At 36.8% G+C, this 16,808-nt stretch overlaps 1 protein-coding gene across 1 annotated transcript in view; it reads right to left on the bottom strand.

Moving 5' to 3' along the window:
- LOC132125245 (genetic suppressor element 1-like) overlaps positions 1 to 15,302 on the bottom strand; it is a 58,101-nt gene extending 42,799 nt beyond the window's left edge. The window contains exon 1 of the mRNA XM_059536551.1: positions 15,095 to 15,302. The gene's annotated coding sequence lies outside the window, so the exon portion shown is untranslated. The remainder of the gene's footprint in view (positions 1 to 15,094) is intronic.
- Between the last annotated feature and the right edge of the window lie 1,506 nt (positions 15,303 to 16,808).

Genomic DNA, 16,808 nt, shown 5'->3' on the forward strand with positions numbered 1-16,808 from the left:
AAGGCCCCGCGGTAGTAGAGGCGTGGTTGTCTGCTTTGTGAGTGGGCGCGCTAGCGCACCTGAGGGTTCAGGGACAGGTCACAGGAGTCGCACTGTCTGGCACAGCATCACTGCTGAAAGTTGACGCGTCTTCATGGAAGATGCCAGCAAGTGCAGAGCCCAACTCGACCGCAGCAGAGAAAATGAGGTAAAATTGTTGACCCGCGAGATAAAGTTGTATGCAAGCTATTTAAGATACAGTTAGCATACCATTCGACCACTAGCAACATGAGGTCACATCTCAAAAATGTGCACCCAAATGAGCATGGCATAATGTGTGGAACTCCAGTTAAACAGTCACGTCTTGACACTTAACGGTACTTTGCATCGCTCACCGCAAGCACTTTGTCTGCAACACGACAAGAGGCCATAACGGATAAAATAATTTCGTTCATTTGTAAGGACATGAGACCGATCAGTATCGCGGATGGGGCAGGCTTCGGGGGGTTCTGTCAAGCAATGGATCCGAGGTTTGATTATTTATCGTTTCATGTCAAGGAAAAGTTCCATGTTTACCACAGCACAGCTCGCTCGGAGCATTCAATATCAGTTCTATATGCTGTAAAACTTCAATTGATATTAATAATATTTGTTTCAATCACTGAATGAAGCCTGCTATATTTGGGACAGCAGTCACGACCTTAAATTCCTTGCACAAAAATGTGTTTGTTCAGTTAAACCGTTATGCTCAGAGAACGTGAGGGTGAGAGAGCGTGAGGTCTGCAGTCTTGGCCATTAGTTGATTTCCTTGTTTTTGTGTAGGTAATACGTTGTCATATATGTTTAAACTTAAATAGACTATCTATACAAGTAGTTATGTCTCTTTGTATTATTTTTGCCTGTTATTGACGTAATGCTCGTCATTGACGACATACGCAACCAGATGTTCGAATAGTTCGAATATTCGTGTATTTTTTAGAGGGAATATTCGAACGTCAATTTTGAGCAATTTTGACAGCCCTAGTACATACATATAAAACATGCATTCTGAGGTTGTGGTTCATGTATCTTTTTTTCTGTTAAATTTTTTTGAAGTACATGCAACAACTACTTATAATTATATACTAATATAACACTTTCTGGACTGAAGCAACTTTAACTTTACTTGATTATCTATATATCAGTTTTAGAAAAGTCATGTTAAAATGTGGGCATCAAATATGATCACCAGGCTTTTTTTATTTTTTCATCTCTCAATCATAATTGTACTGCATCGCGTTAAACAAATAGCAGAACAAAACTAAACAAAATAAATTAAAAAAAGGTAAAACAAATCAGAAAAAACTACATTTGAAACAAAACAGAAACAAAAGTAAATGAACTGCAAAAAAAAAAAATATATATAATACAAAACATGGTATGACTCAAAATGCAAAACAAAACAAATAACAAAACAAAAGAGGAAAAATCTGTATTAAAAAAAAAAATATATATATATATATATATATATATATATATATATATATATATATATATATATATATATATATATAAGAGAGCTGAAGAATTTAAATCTCATTTTACTAAGTCATATTATTGGGAGAATAATTTATATGCAATTTATATAAGTAGTCTGCTACACTGTTAGATTTCTTTCGTCTTACTTTTTGGCCATACAAAAATCAGCAACTGCATCAAAGTTCAGCTCCATATACTTAATATATCAGGAATCCAGGATTCGGATTCGGATTCGGATTCGGCCGAATACTGGGCTTTTTGACGGGGTTTGGTTTCTTTTTTCACCGAACCGAACCCTAGGCTTTCGCTACGCTGGTCGACATCACGCGGCCATTGATTGCGTGAAGGTGTTTATATGAGGAGGAACACTGCCCGACAGTTCGCTCTAAACTAAACTGTTCAGGAATCTTGAGCGGCTGGGACGATTTATACCGACGATTTATATATATATATACGATTTATATAGCAATACAGAGCCAGCGTGGAGATAAGCATTTTTTCGGTGAGCCTTTGATTCCCCTTAGAGAGGATCCTCTTCAGTGGTGGAAGACAAACCAGCAGCGAGTTCCACTGCTGGCAAAAATGGCAAAAATCTACCTCTGTGCCCAGTGAAAGACTTTTCAGTACTGCTGGGGACATTCGTTCCCACCCTCTCAACCGGCTGTCACCTGTTAATGCAGAGCGTCTTGTTTTGTTTTTTATTAAACTCTCATTTCATGAGAAAGATTAGGTTTTCCGTTAATTTAATAATGATGCAGGAGATGTGTATGATCTTCCGTAATATTTTTCGTAATATTTGGCTACTGTTCTAATCGTAGCCTATCCTACTATTATAAACGAAAACTAAACAGCCTACTATCCATGTTTATTGAGTTAATGTTCAATTACATTAATTTCAGTTAAGTAACCAAACATATTCTGATTTTTAAAAAGAAAAGAAAAACACTTTTCTTTGCATGGCTGCACTTTTATTCACTTTTATTGTTTACTTGGGTAAGCATAAGCTTGGTAATTGTCAAAAAAGTTTTTCTCACTTGTCATCCTGGCATAATGTTGCCTATTCCTTTTTTTCTTCTTTTTTTTTTTTACAGTTAAAATAAAATAAAATGAAAAATACATTGCTGTGGACGTTGTTTACTTCATTAATGTGTTTTACTGTGTTAATGGAATAAGGATGCGAGTAGGATTCGGTATTCGGTTTCGGATTCGGCCAAATCTTAAACAGTGGATTCGGTATTCGGCCGAACCCCAAAAATCTGGATTCGGTGCATCTCTACTGATAACCACATTTATTTGCATATGCTGCTTGCAATGATTTAGCGCCTGATACAAAAAAACCTGACCGGCAACCAGAATTCAACTACGACAAGGTCAGACCACCTGTATGAAAATTGTTTTACATTTACATGCAGATTTAGCAGATTTATCCAAATTTTAACCAAAGTGTATTACTAAAACAGGATCGATTAATTTTAAAGTGACAGTAACATCAGAGGTGCTGTGAAAAAAAAAAAAAAAAATCTACATTTGGATAGAAAACTACAAGCTACAGTACTTCCGAAATGAAGGCTTAACAGAACAAAAGTAGTTTTTTCCTTAAAATAATGGTTTTCAAGGGAGAACAGAAATGTTAGACTTTTCACATGTTAAGTTCCAGATCCGAACTGTGAGTTTTCAACAACTTCCTTCCTCTGTTTATCTCTCTCTCACACCTCCAGTTATCACTCACTGCCAGCGTTTCTACCAGAAACAAACAAAAGCTTGCTTTATCATGATAAACTCTGCCTCACCCTTGCTCTTCTGTTGAACCGAGCAAAACAATTAATAATGAACTTAGGCCAATTAGGAAAGCTGGCAGCAGCATCCTCTGCCATCAGCCACAACTTCATTACGACTTAATGGAGCCTTACACATCCAAACACAGATTAAGAGAACATAATATGTCCTGTGGTTGAACTGAACAGATTAATCCGATTAATCTTAAATAGTGTTATAATTAAGGCACAATATAACACTCAGTTTGCAATTTGTTCTCTTTATATATCATCCACTGTACAAAACAAAAATATCTTATGAGACTTTTGGGCAAAGCAAAGCACAAATGAAACAAAACAAAATGTGACAGAAGACATGAACAATGCACAGCTTCTGGCTTCTGTAGTGAAATAAACACAATACAAAACAAAATGTATGGCCTCTTAAAGCTTTTGTAGTGAACTAAAAAAGTTTAAACAAAAAAGTAAAGTAAATAAAAAACAAAAAAACTTTTGTAGTGAACTAAAATGTAAGTAAAAAATTAAAAACAACAACAAAAAATGTATGGTCTTTAAGAGGTTTTAAATAAAACAAATAAAAATAACAAAAAAAATTGATATGCAATAAAACACAACAAAAATGTATAGCTTCAAATATAAGTCAAATATAATAAAGTACAAAAATGTATGGCTCGTACAGCATTTGCAGTCAACGAAAAATAAAAAACAAAACAAAATAAAAAGTAAAGTACAAAAAAAGAGAGCTGCCATATTGAATAAAAAAACAACAAGTAAAATGCAAAACATGAATAAATCTTTAGAGCTTTTTTCTTAGTTCACTAAAAAACAAAACAAAATAAACAAATAAATACAATAAAAGTAAAATAAAACAAAAATGATGGTCTCTTTAAATTAATTAAAAAGTACAAATAAATAAACAAAATGGCTTAGAGCTACCGTAGTGAACGAAAAAATACAAATATAAAAATAAAAAAGCAAAGCCAACCAAAACAAAAAGTTCAGTTAAATTAAGAATATCTTTAATACACTTTGCAAATAGGTTTAATAAAAAAGTTAGTTATAATGCACTTTATAATACAAGTGCAGCATTATAACTGAGACAGTTTTCTCCCTGCCATTAAGAAAACCGCATATCCATTGCCCTCCAATCCTTTTAATCAATCAAATCATCATATCATGCACTCTTGAAACACAGCTGTCTCCCTTCCACTCATTTGCTTGCTACAAACAGGCCTCTTGTCTTTATCTCCCTCATTCTCTTGGCCAACATTCACAATCAATCCACTACTGAACTCACATGCGCTCCCCACCCCCTTCCTCTCATCTCACACTTTCCCTCCTGGATAGTGCCAATCAGCTGCTTGCTGTGGAAATGAGAAAAGCCACAAGTATCTTCCTGCACACAGCCATTCTGGGAGAGACGGCCCTCTCAACACAGAGAAATTTATAAGCTGTTATGTCAAGGAGTGGGACAGACATAGCATTTATTTCTCTAAGATGCCTTTAAAGGACTCATTCACCCAAAAACAACAATTCTGTCATCATTTAATCACCCCTCAATGTTGTTTCAAACTCACAGGATATATAACTATGCATTATTCCATGGAACACGAAATTTGATATTTAGTAGAATGTCCAAGCTGCCCTTTTACACTAAAGTAAATGGGAATTTCTGTAGGACTGTAAAGCTGTCAAGTAAATGTAGAAAAGAACAAAACAACATAAAAGTACAATAAGTCATCATGATGTTCTATTTGCATATATAACTATCAAAGTATTTATAGAAGCAAATTTGGTATGATTCCAGCCCAGGTTCATATAGATTCCAGATACTCCACCTAAACTATATTATTGCTCGGACAACAATACACATTGCTGCTTCATTGCAGTTTTAGCATGAAATTCAACCTTATTAAAGGAGTTAATTAGTCATCTGGCATGCCTGGTGAAATATTCCACATCATTACACATCTATGCACTCCTCAACCTACCACAAAAAAGAATCATTTTTATCCCTGATCTAGCAGGATTTACTGTAGATCTGTGGCTTATTAACCTCATACCTTTGAGTATAGTCACATATACAAACACAAAAAGGATATTGTATGAAAATGATCAGATCTCCAGCTGGCCATGCAGAATAAATGGCCAATGTTTAAAATGGCTCACTAAAAGCACCCAAGGCTTGCTATGTGAAGGTCTTCTTTCTCTCAAAGATGAAACCCTGCTGTGCTGTTTTCCGCAGAGGCTTTAGCTGTGGTTGGAGTCAGCAAAAAACAGTCCCACAGTCCTCTGCTCCCCACTGAATCTAATAAGCTTGTTCATTAGACAGTACAGCCAATGCAAATTGACCCAGGCCTTGTCAAAATGACCGGCTCATGTAAATTCAATGGGAGAAACAGCAGGGATAAAAGACTGGGTGATAGATGATGTGTCAAAGTGCTTTGTTGGCCACAAATGAACACTCTCGCACACATACATGTCCATAATGATGACAGACCAGCATTGATGCATGGATGACTACAGAGATCTGCTACCCTCGGCATTCATTAAGACTAGATAAAGCACCTCACACACACCTGCCTTCTGCTCATTAACCCCAGTGTGTGTATGTACAGTATGTGTGTTTCACTGTCAGTATTAAAGATGGATGAGGACTAGAATAGTACTGTTACTTCGAGAGTGAAATGCACTAATTGGTTGTGCCTAAAATGGAGATTGATAACTAGAGAGAATGTTGATCACAAAGCTACTGGTTACAAAGGGCTCGAAGGTTGACATGTAAGTACCGACACAACTCCACTTGCCATAACTGAATCCCTTACGCTAGGCTTGAATATCCTTGATTTATTTTGTATTGATTTTTCTGGATCTGTCTGCAGTAATTTACATTGGTATCTACAACCTGTTGATTCCAAAGCTGACAGAGTGTATTTAGAATTGTATTTTCTTGGGATAACAGGTCTTTTCAGGTTACCTTGAAAGGCTCACTCTGTTCTCCCCACCCCCCAAACCACCGGTGTCCCACAAGGTTCCGTAACAAGTTCCCTTAAACTTCCCAATTGTGACCAGATCACTCTGTACTCTTAAAAAAGTTATTTATTGGCATCAGTGGTTCAATAACGAACCTTAAATATCCATGGAACATTTCCATTGCACAAAATGTTCTCTTAAAAATAAGGGTTTCTAAAATGTTCTATCCACCTTTTTCCTGAGTAACCGATGAGCACCACCATGATTGATTCTAACCTCTGGTAGTTTACTCTCATGCTCAGATCTCCAAAGAAATTCATGTTAAAAGGGGGTGTAAAAGATGGACTTAATTCATTAAACTGAATCAAATATAAAATGCTAAAATAATGTATGCTCTTATCTTTTTGTGGGCAAAATCCTGTGAACTCCGCTCGATCTATATATATGTGCCCTCATCTGTTTTCAATGAAGCTTACCTCTGGCCGCTTCTTGTCATCTACAGTATCCAATCATTAAACTTTGACAGGTGAGTTACTGCTAAAAGATGGTCACTGTGACACTGTAAAGTGACAGAACTATGGCGCCATGTACTTTTTTTAAACATTATTTTTCATAGGTTTAAAGTTATATTATCAGCTTGGAAAATGTGACTAGAAACACCAGAGACCGGAAATGTAAAGCATCGTTCCAGTCGGGTGAGACTTCCGCGTTCAGGAAAAAGGTGGATAGAACAGTGGTTCTCAATTCCGGTCCTCGCATGCCACCGCTCTGCATATTTTGCATGTCTCTCTTATTGAACACACCTGATTTAACACACCTTCATTCATGGATATGTGCTACGCCAATGCCTGCAGTGTCTTCACACACAAACAAAATTTACTACAAAAGTGTAAAGTGTGACATAATATACCTCTGTAAATAAATACAATTTTAATTCACATCTCGCACACTTGCACACTTAGTGCACTTTGAATGGAACATATACGCTTCCTTTTAACTGAGAATCATGTCAGAATATCCTGTGATGTCCACTTCGCAGGGCACTTGTGGTCAAATAGAACAAACGTCTGAAGTGATAAGAGATATATTCAAAATGTGCAGAGCAGTGGTACAAGAGGACTGAAATTGAGAACAACTGCTATAGAACAATCATTTTTGGCTCCCCAAAGAGCCTTTAAGTGAACAATTCCTAAAATAACAATTTAGGCCTATTCTCTTAGTGAGACGAACATTTTAATAATCTAAAGTGCCTTTTTTGCAATGGAAAGTTTACATATATGTTAAATGGTTCTTCTACAACATCCCTGCAAAATCCTCCATTTTTTTTTAAGAGTACATCATGCAGTTGTGTGGCTTCTCTAATCACTACTACTATGACTGCCGTTGACAGCTCATTTCTCTTTCACATTAAGGCCTAGGTCTTATAATTTGGTCTGAATATGTCTGATAAACCTTTCTGATAATAACCTTGGAGTCACAACTAGGTTACTCTTCTTCCCACTCATGAGCATTCCCATGGTCACAATCTTTATCTCAGGTGACCTCCCCCCTCTAGGTGCGAAAAAAACGTTTAACGTTGCCCTACACAACCAGCTCTCCCGGCCCTGAAGCATCAGGCTCCTTTATAATTACAAGAAGGTATTTTTTGCCAACCTAGCCAAAAACCCACACTCTAGTAATTTGTCCACTAACATTTATGTTCGTTTATTATTTACGGAAATTCTGTCATCTTATGCATCTTTCCAGATCTCTAAAGTCAGGCAAATTTAAGACACCATTTCTGACTATCCCAAGAGGTTCCTGGGCAGATGTCTTTAGAGGTGACCTGGGGTTAAGCTTGTCCTGTACTTGGGGACCCTGGTGTTCAGATCAGACTATAATCTCTAAGGGGCATTTGTCTCTATATGTGCCAAGGGCAACACCAGACATATCCCACATTTGTTGTGTGTACAAAGGAGCCCATTGGCCCTAGAAGCTCTGCAGCATCCCGGGGGCACTTGTGGTCTGCTCACACTGTATTCACTGAGAGCCCTGATGTTCAGCTTCTTTTGGTAGTCTCGAGCAGTGTAGCTTGAGGTTTTGGAGGCTCCTTGAAGTAATGTTAATCATTTAACACAGCGTACATCCCAGGGATCCGCTGCTTCTAGTCTCCTAGTTCAGTGTTTTCCAACACTGGTCTAGGAGTACCCTCAACACTGTACTTTTCAGATGTCTTCCAAGTCAAACATTTAACCTAGAACCATGAGACACACCTTTTCAGGTTTCACCTCTTAAACCTCTTAGGCTCACACCCTATATATTTTAAGTATAATGCACAACAAACAAAACCACAGATTTCCTACTGGCATACTTATCATTCCTTTTTCTCATTATGCACCGGTCCATCAACACTGCTATTAGTTGACTGATCTGAAGACACAAGATGATTCATCTTCAGCCACCTGAGCATATATACAGTTGTGGCCAAAAAGTTTGAGAATTACATAAATATTGGAAATTGGAAAAGTTGCTGCTTAAGTTTTTATGATAGCAATTTGCATATACTCCAGAATGTTATGAAGAGTGATCAGATGAATTGCATAGTCCTTCTTTGCCATGAAAATTAACTTAATCCCAAAAAAACCTTTCCACTGCATTTCATTGCTGTCATTAAAGGACCTGCTGAGATCATTTCAGTAATCGTCTTGTTAACTCAGTTGAGAATGTTGACGAGCACAAGGCTGGAGATCATTATGTCAGGCTGATTGGCTCACTCACAATTCTGCCCAAAAACACAGCCATGAATGAAGAATGGTACCAAAACACCCTCCAACAGCAACTTCTTCCAACAATCCAACAGCAGTTTGGTGAAGAACAATGCATTTTCCAGCATGATGGAGCACCGTGCCATAAGGCAAAAGTGATAACTAAGTGGCTCTGGGACCAGAATGTTGGAATTTTGGTCCATGGCCTGGAAACTCCCCAGATCTTAATCCCATTGAGAACTTGTGGTCAATCCTCAAGAGGCGGGTGGACAAACAAAAACCCACTAATTCTGACAAACTCCAAGAAGTGATTATGAAAGAATGGGTTGCTATCAGTCAGGATTTGGCCCAGAAGTTGATTGAGAGCATGCCCAGTCGAATTGCAGAGGTCCTGAAAAAGAAGGGCCAACACTGCAAATACTGACTCTTTGCATAAATGTCATGTAATTGTCGATAAAAGCCTTTGAAACGTATGAAGTGCTTGTAACTATATTTCAGTACATCACAGAAACAACTGAAACAAAGATCTAAAAGCAGTTTAGCAGCAAACTTATTGAAAACTAATATTTATGTAATTCTCAAAACTTTTGGCCACAACTGTCCACACAACTGTTGTAGCACTTGCAGGTCTTGATAATAAAGGCTCTTGTGGTCTAACCTTAGCACATGACCCATATCCTCAGCCTCCTGTTCTGGTAATTACTGCTTACGTTAGATGTGTACTTTCTTGTTAGTCATTTTGTAAGGGTCCTGAACATAAATGAAGCACTAAAGTTTTTATTACCCTTTAGCCTTACTTTAAAAGTAAAAGTAAAAGCAAAAGCAAGTGTGAGTAAACTTTAGCAGGTTTTACTCAACATTTCTACTCAAAGAACCACATCAGACATGCAAGTTACCTCAAAGTTACCACATTAAACTCTAAATGACGCAGATCATGAACAACCCTTCAAATCTTCAATACATAACTATAGTTCCCCCATACAAAGACATACAAAGGCACCTACTCTTCTTCATAAATGGTTCAGAAGCGAATATATATGATAAAAAAGGGTTTGCATTGCCAATAAAGTTTCATGCTTAACGCATTGACTAGAATTTTCATTTCAGTGCATCCCTACATGCTTTGCCATAAAAACATCAAATTTATTGTATTTTTACAAATGTATTTATGCCTTGATCATGGGGATTTTGAGCAACAACAACATAGACCAAATTTCTTCTTATTATAATTTTTTTTCATTCTTTAAATTTTTTTGGTTATTTATAAAAAAAATATATAAAAAAAATAAACTCAATAATTCATAAATAAAAAATAATAAAACAAATCGTATCACAAGCATCTTCATCACTGATAAACGGGTGCTCCACTAGAGACTTGAGTGTGTGTGCATGATGAGACTTTTAGAAATCAGAATGATTGAATGAATGTTCAACAGAATGAAGCAGTTATACTGTTAAACTGCACAAAAGCTTTAAGGCACCGAGTTCACACTTACTGGAGCTTCATCTGGAGGGTAAAGAAGCAGTTGTAAGGAAGCAGTTCACTGACACTGTGTAAACAATTACAACATAACTACTCTTATCAGTTGGTCCCACAGCTTTGTGTGTTTGAGCAGCAGGAAAAGTCTAACAAAAAAGTGAAAGCTTTTTATTACATCCCACGCTGTCCCCTCTAAGGGACACTTGGCATCTCTTAAGCCCCCAAAACTGCTGACACACATCAAAGTATGCTGGGTAAGTATTTATGCTTTGGGAATATGCCCACTGTCACTATGCATGCAGTGCTGATTGGTCATTTTGAATATCTAGAGAGTGTCTGGGATTGCCAAAACATGGCCAAAAATGGGGTAAAAAAGATGGGGTTTCTCTTGTTTTTTGACCACTCTCTCCCCCTCTTCTCTCTTGGCTTCTTAGTGTGTGTGTGTGTGTAAATACATATAGCGGCTGACCAACATCAGTTAAGAAAGCAGCAGAAATCAGAGCTAATCCCAAAACAGTCTGTCTCTGAGGGTTTATCACTGCTGACTACACACTAGTGTTGCACGGTGCACCGATACTTCAAAAGTATCGCGATTCTCGGAAATTAAAAACGTCCCGATTCCTAAATTTATTAGTATCGATACTTCAAAGAATGACTGCATTCCAGATTTGTAAGAGACGTATTTCATGTTGGTGTGTGCAACGCACACTTCTAGTGCCTCCTTATGGACGCCTGTGTTTTTTCTCCTCACGAGATGTATCAGTTCATTCAGCTCCTTCACAAGTGAGAAGATCTATCGATCTCGTTCAGTGAAGGGCGGTTTCATTCACTACATTCAACAAATCACATGCTCCGTCATAGGGCTGAAACGATTCCTCGAGTAACTCGAGTAACTCGATTACAAAAAATGATCGAGGCAAATTCCTCTGCCTCGAAGCCTCTTTTAATTTATTTAAAATCTCACGTCAGGTTCTTTGGCAATGATTTTTTTAATGTGACACAACGCGTTTACGTTACCCACAAAGCTGAAGGAGACACAAGCGCTGCATCAGAGACAGTTTGGCTGCATCCGAAATCTCATACTGCAAGGAGTCAGTACTAGTGTTTTGATTTGAGGGCGCGTGCAAGCGTAAAGAGAACGTCGTGGGCCGTGGCGCGTGTCCATTGCAAATTAGAGCTGGCATACCACAACTAGGGCCCTATGATTTCCACGATGCAGAAAATGCGGAGGAAATCGCGGAATCCAGTCATAAAAACGGAATTTACAGTTAAGCGCGGAATGGCATAGAATTTGCCAAATTTTGAATGAATTAATCAAAAATAGGTCATTGCACTCACATCATATCACGCTATGGACTAATATCTGTAAATATTAAGCCGGAACAGTCTATTTAAATATGAATCCTATGAGTCTGTGTTAATGAATGGAGCAGAAGCGCGTCTTCCTTTATTAACACACTGAAGCGCGCGTGCCGCTTGTGGTAATTTCAGCGTCTGCTGTCTCAATAAGGATGTGAACACATGAACAACATCTCCAGAACTGCTCTGACGATCACTTCTTGAGCATTTGACAGTTTGATTTGAGTAAAACTAGCGTCACATCACATACACAGAACTGTAAAGGTACGTCAACTCGTCAAAATAAAAGTCCGGTTAAAGACATAACTAACATTTTTTTTTTTTAGGTTTAATCACACAACATTTTTTAATAGTTAATAGTAAATCCCCTTTGTTTACCAAAAAGTTAAGTTAATTTTCAATAATTAAAAGATCAATTAAATTAATGTTTTATGTGTTTAATGTTTAATGTGCATTTCAGAAAATGCTTTATTTAAAACCCCAACTGAATGGCACTTAATTCATCTGTCAACTTTCTTGTATATAGTATACAGAAAGAAAAAATAAACAGAGTCTGAAAGAAACATATTGGCATGATGTTCTACTTAATAAATCTACTTTGATGTTATTAATTCGTTCACATTAAACAGGAAATAACAGCAACAACTCGGCCACGTTGCCCCTGAAACCCCCACGCTCAATTAATACATGGTAGATTCCCACCCTAAGCGGAACCAATAATTCCTGCCATTGTTTCTTACCAGGACTCTAAAAATCACGGGACAAACGCTACACGGGAACAATACACACAAGGTGTTTCTCAATGTCAAGGATCCTTCTTTGGCAGGACGTGTCCTTCCAAGTCACTTCCTTCAGAGGCTAGGCGAGACTCCTCTTAAGCATTCGGAGAACACGTAAATGGAACAGGCTAGCAAGTGCACGTAATTGCGTCATTACGTCAGTGAAAAGATCCGTTTGAATAACGCTGTATCGTTAAATTACTTTGGACAATTTAACTAGTTATTTATAAAAGAAATGCCGATGACGCAACCAATTGTTATATGACAGGTCCGGTTAAGTTAACCATTTGTATTTGTATAATTTACAATATAAATATGGTAGTAATTTGTACTGGCATTTAAACGTTAAACTTTACTTATATTTACTACAGTTATAACAAATGTTTGGTAATGTAAATAAAAACCGTTAATGCTCCGACTCCGCTAACGTTCAACATTTTTTAATTTTTGAACAAGATAGCAAAGCTGCGCGCATAGGATTGTGGGTGATTTGAGAGCGCGAAGAGCGCGAAGGATACACATATGCATCCTTTCCTGTGTATGGGATATTCTTCGAACGAAGGACTCAGTCCTTGGTTGAAATTCCGAGGATCCTTGACATTGGAACAGTCCTTCGACGGATGTCGATGATGTAGCATCCTCGGAATACTGGCTTCCGAGGATCCTTCCTTGACATTGAGAAACACCTATAGTTTACAGGTATTTCATTCACTCTCTGATCAATAATTACAGTAAACTCATGTATCACCAAACAGTCTCGGTGTGTGTTTGTGCGTATATTTTAATCAATCACGAAACCAGAGATTATGAAAAAAAAACACTACTCCAGCTTTGAATCACAATAAAGTTCAGATTTGTAAGAAGTGTAAACATAATATAATATAATATAATATAATATAATATAATATAATATAATATAATATAATATAATATAATATAATATATGTGACCTTGGGCCACAAAACCAGTCATAAGGGTCAATTTTGTGAAATTGTGATGTATACATCATCTGAAAGCTGAACAAATAAGCTTTCCATTGATGTGTGTTTGTTAGGATAGAACAATATTTGGGCGATGTACTATTTGTACTATAACTATTAGAAAATCTGGAATCTGAGGGTGCAAAACAATCTAAATATTGAGAAAATCGCCTTAAAGGTGGTCTAAATGACGTTCTTAGCAATGCATATTACTACTCAAAAAATTAAGTTTTTATATATTTACGGTAGGAAACTTACAAAATATCTTCATGGAACTACTTAATACATTACTTAATATCCTAATGATTTTTGGCATATAAGAAAATTCATAACTGACTCGATGACACCTTCATCTTTGACTTTTTGAGCTTGTGATTACAGCAACTTCTCATTTAACTACTCCTTCTCATAACATCCAACTCATCCAGTCTTTCCAGTTTAACACAAACTACAACTCACATTTCAGTTTCGCACCTAATCAAATAAAACCTCAGCCGTTAGTTATTTCAAAATGATCTCTAGATGTCAATGTGACTGGATAACGCAAACTCACACTGCGCCAGTATACACTGTACGTATATCTAGACAGGCTGCTGGGTAAATATGACTTTCCAGTGTACACTGACATTTATTTGACCACACAAAAAAAACACAGGAGGAAACGAGACTTCAAAAACGAAAACTTCACCTGTGTAAAACAGACAGGATGTGACACAACCAACAGTTTCTATGGTTTAACATGATGGATTTTTCCCATTTTGGCCAATAGTGTTATTTCGGACGGCCAGTCAGACGTAGTACAACAAATACTTCTTCAATATTCATAAAATGCTTAAGGGTGTCTGTAAATCTCAAATTGACCGAAAATTAGCCAAATAATCACTCTAGCCAATATATAATGCCCTAGTTTTCATATTGTACACTAAAATCTATAACATCAATAAATCTAACTAATATTTGAGTGACACTTCACTGTAAGTTCTCTCTGTTTCATGATTTCAGGCTTAATCACAAAGCGATTTTCTGGACAAATGGACATCAAATACTGTGTTAATAACCTAATTTACACAAGATCCAGAAGGGAGGTCTGAGATGGATGTAAAATTAACCTTGAGGTGACAGAATAGCAGAAGGTCATCTAACTCAGCACGACTCTCTAAACACTTACTCCCAGTCTAAAAAAAAATACAACATTTTACTCAAGAGACTATTCAGTTTTGAATATGAGTCCCAAAGGTCGCATCAAGCGTATGATTTCTAATAACAAAGCCAATAAAATCAATATCTGTCACGGAAGACGATAGTATTCCAGGCTCACATGGAGCGACTGTGGTATATTTAAACTAAGTAAACAAAAAAACGCTAATTGTACGCTTCCAGGATGGACCACGAACGAGTGTGACTGAAAACAAAGCGCTCCTCATCACGCAGCTCTCCGGCGAGCGATGGAGCCCCTAACAAACGCAATAAAACACTTCAGCCCGAGCCTATTTATCACAGAACTCACCTTAAAACTGAAGAAAAGCGTCTTTCCCACGCATTTAGAGCTGGGGTAAGTCCATGGCGCTGCTCCGGCGGCTGCGCGGCGGTCGAGAGCGCTGAGTGAGCCGCAGTGGAGTGAGTGAAGGCGGCGCTAGAGACTCGGCAGCACCTGCTCCGCTGATCCGCCCCCGGGGCAGAGCCTCAGTCAGGGGTGAGGGACCTCCTCCACACGGGGGTCGTGTCACACCGAGACAGATAGATAGATTAATAGATAGCGCACGTCTCTGTGTGTGTTCTCGAAGGAATGCTGTATGTAAATTCACAAATACAAACATCTCTGCGTTTTTAAGCTATAGGCTGCTATATTCTTCTAAATTCATAATAATAATAATAAACCTTAATTTTATTGACTAAAAGTGTTTGATTAGATACATTCAATAATGTTAATTAATGCAGCACCAACGTTTTTCACTTTCGGAGTTGTGGTTAATATCACCTCATATGATCAATCAACATTAATGACTGATAAAGAATGAAGACAAGATAATTTTTTAAAATATGTTTCTAAATCGATTCACGGCCTTAATTTTTAAATATTATATATATATATATATATATATATATATATATATATATATATATATATATATATATATATATATATATATAAATAAACACATTTAAATTAAATAATAATTTAAATACTTAGAATAAATAATTTAATGAAAATTTAACATAAAACAATTTTCAATTTTAAAAGATATAATTTAATTGCATAATAAAATCTCATGAAATAATGTAAATGATACAATTAAAATTATAGAATTTTAATTATGTGTGTGTGTGTGTGTGTGTGTGTGTGTGTGTATCATTTAATGCAATAGTGATTTAAAAGACAATCTGATATATACATAAAATAACAAATATATAAAATATAACTTAAAAATATATAACCTCTTCTTCATGTATAGAATTAATTAGAGTATGCTTACAAGATTTGCTACCACAATAAATGCAAAATAAATAAATGAGCATCCAGTACAGTATATGCTTAAAACTATTGTCTGTATTTAAAATAAATATTACATACTTTATATCAAAATAATGTTTTGAACAAATACAACATTCAAGGACTTCGAGTTTATGGATCTTAAACAACAGAATCCCAAATGAAAAACAACGACAACAAAAACAAGCTCACTGTACGGTAAATAATGCAGTGTAATTTATGAAAAATAAATGAAGATGTAAAAATGATGTTGTAAGTCTGTATTTCCTTAAGATTGATACCACAGTCTGTCTCTCTCTCTCTTTCTCTCTCTCTCAGAAAAAAACAAGACAAGGAAGTGTTTAAAACCTAGCTTATATAAGCCTCCATTTCCAACTGATTCTGGGCACACACACACACACACCTGCAGGGCATCCTTGAGTTAGTATGCATGTTTGTGTGTGTGTGTCTAATGTGTGATCAAATGACACACCACAGTGCTAATGGTGAGGAGAAGAGGATGCTTTTATGTGTGTGGTATAAACGCTACCTGCAGCCTTATCTGTGTGTGTGTGTGTGTGTGTGTGTGTGTGTGTGTGTGTGTCTGTGTGTGTGTGTGTGTGTGTGTGTGTGTGTGTGTGTGTGTGTGTGTGTCTGTGTGTGTGTGTGCATGACAGTTAACTGATTACCGAGGCACCTGCAGCTGTAAAACACACACACACAGTGGAGGAAGGGAAGATGAAGAGAGACT

Source organism: Carassius carassius, chromosome 43 (genome assembly GCF_963082965.1).
Source record: "Carassius carassius chromosome 43, fCarCar2.1, whole genome shotgun sequence".
NCBI classification, from domain to species: Eukaryota; Metazoa; Chordata; class Actinopteri; order Cypriniformes; family Cyprinidae; genus Carassius; species Carassius carassius.